The sequence below is a fragment of the Charadrius vociferus genome, unplaced genomic scaffold, assembly GCF_000708025.1.
Source record: "Charadrius vociferus isolate BGI_N301 unplaced genomic scaffold, ASM70802v2 scaffold529, whole genome shotgun sequence".
Taxonomy (NCBI): Eukaryota; Metazoa; Chordata; class Aves; order Charadriiformes; family Charadriidae; genus Charadrius; species Charadrius vociferus.
The window spans coordinates 1,538,360-1,545,873 of record NW_009650172.1 but is presented as its reverse complement, the minus strand read 5'-3'; the positions used below and the strand labels follow the sequence as shown (position 1 = coordinate 1,545,873).

Here is a 7,514-nt window from a genome sequence, read left to right as displayed (position 1 = left end):
ACCCTGTGGCAAAGAGTAACAGCTGGTGTGTGAATGCAAACATTATGGTATTGCCAATATGATATTTGTTTCTGTTACAGTTGGGGTGTTTTAGAAGGAATTTGCAACAAGCAGCTTATTCTGACATGCCTTTCTTTACAGAAGAGCATTTCCCATTTTGCTACCTGCCTTCTCGGACTGCAGTCACTTGGCTGTGACTAAGACATTTACTGAGAATCTGGGTAGAGGCAGGAATCGAAATTGGGTTGGGGTGGGAGATGAAGAGGGCCTTCTGACAAGACAGGCTGCTTGACCAAACTTTCCTTACACATATCTCTGCAAATATAGCAAATAGCAAAATGCTATTTCTTCAAAATAAGAATAGACTGGACAATATTTAAAGATAAGGACTTCCAGATGTCCTGCTTATATTGTGGAGACATATACAAACATTTTCCCAAAATCTAACTACAGACACTGCATGTTCGTACCCTGGTTTAGTTGTGAATTCCTTCATGCAGAACAAAAAGCTACCCCCTACCCTGTGATCATCTGGCCTGGACTTTCTGTTGTATTACAGCATTTTAATAGCTGTAGTGGTCCAGAAACACCACCGCATAAGCCCAGGGGTACCCTGGAACTAGAACTGGCACCTTACCCAACTGGATACTGTCCTGTGAGGCTTTGAAATTCTTTGGGTCTGATTCTTGTCCTAATTGCACTTCTGTAAATCAGGAATCAGCAGCATGACCTTCACTGAATCAAGATCAGAGTTGGCCCCTTCTGAACAGCGAACTGTCAGCTAGCAGGAGTGATTGAAGGCTACTGTTCCAAGTGATGCACAGCCTTAAAGTTGCTGCCAGCCTCAGACCCTATTGGATTGCTCTAACTGGCATTTTTGAATGCCTGTCAGTAACAGAGCTCTGCAATACCAGTTTTAAAAACAATAAGAGATGCCATTGTGAATATGATGCCTCTTAACTTTGTGGAAAGAAAGGCGCTTTTTCCTAAAACAGACTTGACAAGTGAAGTAGGTGATTGGAGAGCTGCTGATTTCAGCCCCTTGAAAAGACAACAAAAGAAAAGGCAGAGGGAGGAAAAGGAGAGTAATGTGTACGTTATCTCTGAACCTTCTGCTATAGCTCTGCAGTGCGAGATAGCATTACAGAGGTACCTGAGAATGAAGCGCTAACCAAAGACTTCCAGAGCCACAAGCTAAGCAACACAGCAGATGTTCTCAGTAGTTAAAGAGCATTTACCTCACACTAACTAAAAATCTACTGGAAGTTGTGCCTTATGACCTGTTGTGCTTCTGCTGAGCCTGTCAGCTCCTCCACAAAATAAAAGTGATTTAGCAAAGGCTTGGACTAGATGCCTCTAAGGACACTAACTTCTTTGGTCTGCAACCTATAATAGCCCCATTAAAGACCCTGCTAAAAGGGTTACATATTCAAGGTTTGAAAGTGTAATGAGGTAGACAATTCTACCTAGAAGCCCTTATAAAACATTTCACAAAGAAAGATTAATTTGGTGTCATGCCAGTAGAAGCACGCAGTGTTTGGGACCCTGCTTTCTGGAGTGACTTCGTACACACTTCCATTCATCCGTAACAATTAACTTGCATTTTAGGCAATTAAGATAAATCAATGTAAAATACGCAAAACATTTTCTAATGCAGCCTAATCTTAACCTTCCTGTCTAAACAGCTGCTTTAAAGAACTCCAGACCTGCTCTGTAGGTAGATCAGAACAAGAAAAAAAAAAAAAGGCTTCACAAATGTCTGGGTAGAAACCATTCTCCCCCTTCCTCCCTTATGTTGGGTGCAAGGAGCAGCAAAACCACAGATTATCACCTTGCTTAACAAAAGCATTACAAAAACGTTGCTGTTTCTCACATGCACTAATAAAATCCCCTTTCTCTGAGGGACTGGGGCTGTGCAAATTTTAGATAATATAGACTGGCTGTCCGTGTTGACTCCCACTGAACATTACCTTATACTGCAGCAAGTCCCTCTGGCAGAACACATATTTACTGTTCAAATACCTGAAGGGAGCTGCTTCTGGAAAGAGATCAATATGGGGAGGGAATGGTCGGATCCTGCCCCTACATATAAGAGTATTACACATTACATGAATTGTCTACAGAGACTTCCTTCAAGAACAAGAATTTAGGCATGGGAATTTGGTCATGCCCCTCCCCCTTATTCCTCTTCTCCCATGAAAAAGGTGTTGGAGACCCTTATGTATGAATCAAGTCAGCAGCAAAGGGCCCTCTGACTCCATTTTAGGCGTCTCAGATTTCATAGCACAGACTAAAGGCTAAACGGTTCATTCTGCTACTGACCAAGTGATTCAAGTCAAAAAGGAAAGCACTTTAAGCAACAGCACGCTGCAATTGCCCTGTTATTGGGCAAGCACTTTCATTGTCAGCTTATGAAATTCATCTCACCAAATCCTCATGGGCTAACCTGGACGGAAAAGATCCCAGCATCTGAATTAAGATGTTAATCAATGTTCAAAATTAAATTACTTTATTATTCCAGCACTGACCAGTGATCATTCATCTATGATAGAAAACCAGCAGAGAAGTCTGTTCTCATTTCATTTTAGCATGCAGGTTGAAATGGGTCTCCAAATTTCCATATCGGGAACACGATATCAGACCACCTAATGAATACAACTGTTATTTAAGTACTGATGAAAGACAAGGGCTTTAAAAATCACAACATCAAAATCAAAACCACAACATTTAAATATGTCAAATAATCTAAATCTATTCACTGACTTCTACTCGCTTATTTTCTATAACCTGGAGCTTTTCTGAGAAGCCCAAAGTGACTGGTATTAAGGTGACAGAGAGGCTGGTAATGCATTTTGACTTGTATCTGTTTTATTTGCCCGTATCAGCTCTCACTGTTGTGGCACATTAAATCAGGGTTTCACTATTTCCAGCAAATCACCCTTTTGATTTGCTATCCTTACCTTGCATACTTTCTTGACCTTTGTCTGCCAGCAAGAGCACAATGTTTTCTATTCTTATGAAGTATGGTTACACTTGTACACTTCGCCTTTCAAGAAAAATGGCTCATCATATTCTTTCACATGCTAAAAAACGTCATTCCAGCATACCTTCCCCACTCTGGTTTGATTCAATTTTTTGACTGACCAAAAAAAAAAAAAAAAGAATAATAAAAAAATCATTCCAAGCACTTTTGAGAATTTCAGTTTGAAAAAAAAAAAAACAATCACAAAAAAACAAACAAAAAACCACACGCACAAAACCAACCAGCCAAAACAAACAAAAAAGTGACTGGTATTAAGGTGACAGAGAGGCTGGTAATGCATTTTGACTTGTATCTGTTTTATTTGCCCGTATCAGCTCTCACTGTTGTGGCACATTAAATCAGGGTTTCACTATTTCCAGCAAATCACCCTTTTGATTTGCTATCCTTACCTTGCATACTTTCTTGACCTTTGTCTGCCAGCAAGAGCACAATGTTTTCTATTCTTATGAAGTATGGTTACACTTGTACACTTCGCCTTTCAAGAAAAATGGCTCATCATATTCTTTCACATGCTAAAAAACGTCATTCCAGCATACCTTCCCCACTCTGGTTTGATTCAATTTTTTGACTGACCAAAAAAAAAAAAAAAAGAATAATAAAAAAATCATTCCAAGCACTTTTGAGAATTTCAGTTTGAAAAAAAAACAATCACAAAAAACCAAACAAAAAACCACACGCACAAAACCAACGAGCCAAAACAAACAAAAAACCCACACCAACACACAAACAACTTGGGATAAATGGAGCAAAAAGGAAGGAGCAAGAGAAGCAGGAATTCCTCTGGCTGCTCCAGCGCAGGGCACCAGCAGGATCGTTAGCAGCCATGTCCAGACAGCTCAACTCCAGGCTGTCTGGCTGCTGACTTGCACAGCCCAGAAAAGAGCGACTTTTGCATTGTACTCAGTATAATAAAGTATTGCTAATTCAGCAGGTCAGTTCCCTTTAAAGAAGGAAAAATAAATAAATAAATAAATTTCACCTCTTTGTTTCTCTCACCATTCCCCCAAATTATCCAAGCAGTTTATATTTGTATTTACAAAGCCAGAAAACAGAGACCATTTCCCTTTAGGCGAGATGGTTTACATTGGTATTTCTTAGTCAAGACGATTGGTTGGTGCAAAATGCTTTAGCCCCGTGAACCTCTTGGGAAAGTGCTGAGCTGGTCCTGAAGGTCTACATGCTGCAATCCCACTGGTGTTATAGATCAGATACACACCTCCAAGCCGCTCCTAAATCTCTATTGATACTTCAAGAGACTGGTGCTCAGAAACTGGAAAAAAAAACCCAGAAATACAGCTTTTGTCCCCTCAGTAAGGCCAAAGCACAGAGAGCCTGCAGGGAACAGAAATAGATAGAGACAGATGCACCCGTCTCTTACACGCGCTGAGCACTCCCCATTACGCAGACAATTATTTCATCCATATAATGCACCATGGTAAGCTGCTGATTTGGGGACTGCACCACATCTGGCTGGTACACAGACACAGTTGGCATCCTGTAAATACATCTCCGCTGGATCTAAGTGCCAGCTGAGAAAAGCAGGAGAAATCTTAATTTACCAAACCCCACAGAATTTGGATTTTGAGAGGGAGGGGGAAACAAAAGAACACACTTTTGCACCTGCTTTCCTTTTCATTTCTCCCTCTTCATCTTTCCACTGTGCCTTATAGCCCATTAAGGGGAAAAAAAAAAAAAAAAAAGACAAAAAAAAGACAAAAAGAGACAAAACCCCCAAATGCCTTAGCAAACAGCCAGGGAACTCTCTTGTTTTTAATCAGTGCCTTGTTGTGGGATGGGTGAAAAGAGGGGGGAAAAAAAACAACTACCAAGAGCTTGGCAAGACAAGGAATGTCGCATGCATGGAACAGCAGGGCTTGCAGTGCAATCAATCATCGTGCACGCTGCCTTCAGACGAAAGCTGCCGACAGCAGCTCCCCTCGCACACCCGCCCTGCGAGTGGTGTCTGTCCCTACGACCACCCGCCCAGAATGCGAATCTCGTCCCCCAGCCCCAACGGGGCTGGTGCAACCACGCAAATCGATAAATAGCAACAGAAGTGGGATCAATGGTGGATCGGACCACTATCACATGCGGCTGGGTCAGCCGCAGAAAGCATTTTTTCAGAGGCAGGAGAAAATCCAATACAATTCATCACTTCTCACCTTTACCCGATTTCCTTTGAATTTTTTTTTTCTTCTTTTATTTCAGATGGTGCAAATAAAAAGATGCTTTCTATAAAGCACCAAGCACAGGCTCCTCCTACCTTGTCTTATGGAGGAAGTCTAAAACCTGAAAGCATACGAGGGTCCCCTGTTATCAGCACTCTTTTAAAAAAAAAAAAATAAATAAATCCTTAGCTCTAAATACCCTTGTTGGTGCCAAGAGCCACTGCGCAAGATGGGCCGAGTCCCCCACTACAGCAGGATCTGTGCACCACACATATTACTGTGGTTGGGAGTAGGGAAGCGAGATGCTCTGAATTCCCGGGTGAGGCAGCCTTTTATTATCTCATAGGAATTGCAAAGACAGGCTGTGGACAAAAAAAAAGTGACTTTTCACAGGGTATCTTTGCAATCTTGTCTCTTTGTTCACTCCCAGTGCTTTTACCCTCTGGAAGCACTGGTGAGCAGGGCAACAGTTCTTGGCACATCCACACACACACAGATCTTCTTCCTGCACCAGAGCTCCCAAGATCTGATGTACAAACCAATACGTGTGCCTTCCACCTCTCCTGCCACCCCACGTGCCTGAGAATCACAAGCATCCTCCAGCTTCCCGCCCCATCCATCACACCCTGACACAGAGCTATGGGCTTAGAATTCATCTCCCAGCAGTGTGGCTGACAAAGTACAAACCCCGTCAAACACAACCTGCTCTCCCGCACCAACGCAGACCCTACAGCACTGCCAGGGTTGAAAAGATGGGTTTTTTTCTTTGTCAGAGAGCTGAAGAGACTGAAGTCAGAGGGCAGCTGGGGTGGGAAGGAGAAGAGCCCTCCCAGGCAGGGGACCCAGAGCTTCGCCATTTGTTCCAGAAGTTATATTTCATTATAGTTCATGAATAAACTGATAAATTACACCAGGCATCACAGACAGCACAGAGGGAACATTCATCTCCTGCAGGGTGTTTGCGTTGCAATGACAACAACTAATTCTATCAGAAAATATCAAAATGAGCTCTCTTATCACACAACTCATTCCGCACAGTACAAAACACACACATCAGAGAGCCCCGGGTTTACTATGGGACTCACGATTTTGTAGGTAGGTTATGTGTGTTAGCACCAGAGGCCTTTTCAAAGGATCTGTAGCAAAAAGTTTCAGAAGACAGAACCCACCACCACCCTGCACTGCACGTTATATCTCTTTTAAAAAGAATTCTATTCATACCACCTCTGATCTACCAAAAAAAGAAAAAAGCAGTTACAATATTCTTATCCAATCTTAACGAGCAGCATAAATCCTTAAACTAAAACTAATTTTTAAAAAGCTGCCGTGGCAAGCTATTTGAACTGATGAAAACACGACTGATAGTGCGACTGCAGAGCTATAGATAGAAGAGCATCCGTGATTTCTCGTAATTCTCTGACACTTGTCTGGTCTATGATCTAAAACCGTCTGACGTCAATTGAGGTTCCCACCGCAGTTCTCCATCCAAACACTAAAACAGGAGCACATCAGTGAAGAGAATATTGTTACCTAGAATATGAAGCCTCGTCTTGTAAAGTCATTTTCCCCCTTTCCTTACTGCGTTCAGGACAGCTGTTTATGCATAACTTTAAATATCTGCCTAGCCCCCCTGACTTTAAAGGGAATATTCAGTGTGTGTGAAGCTAGACACATGCTTTTGTCTTTGCAGGGATTTTTTTCCCTTTGGTTTTTTTTTTTTTCCAATGAAAAAAGCAATTATACTCTTTTTAAAACCCTTCAGTATATGTAAGAGACAATGCTGGTGTTTGCTGGATGTATTTCACAAGTGATTAAAACCTGAGCATGGGCTTGTGCTTCACAATTGTTTGAATTATGTTTTCAAACCTGTCTCAGTGGCTTTGGATCACACATCTCCAGAAAGTCACTATTTGTACTCCAAGAGCTGCAGATGCTTCTGGAAGAGGGCTTAGTTGAGAATACTTGTGGCTCAAAACTGAATATAACACACACTTTTTTTTAAATGGGATAAGTAAGAGTGACCACGTAACATATGAGAGTTTGAACAACAGTCCTTGTGAGAGCAGGGATCTTGCGCGCAACTGAGCGCTATTCCCATGCAATTTTTTGGTCTCCCTGTGCTCTTCCCATCTCAACTAAATACAACATGCAGATTTCTTCCCCCCCCCCCCCAACTGAATCACTAGACTATTATTTTTCCTACAAACCTTTGTTTCATGAAAAATTTATGGCTTCACAACAATCAGCTCACATCTGTGTTCCCTGCAGGACAGCCACAACAGTATACGGACAATTTGCTGCCC

At 41.9% G+C, this 7,514-nt stretch overlaps 1 protein-coding gene across 1 annotated transcript in view; it reads left to right on the top strand.

Annotated features, from left to right (window-relative positions):
• The window catches only part of GLRA1 (glycine receptor, alpha 1), a 41,131-nt gene that overhangs the window by 2,481 nt on the left and 31,136 nt on the right, over nt 1-7,514 (top strand). The gene's annotated exons all lie outside the window — the stretch shown is intronic.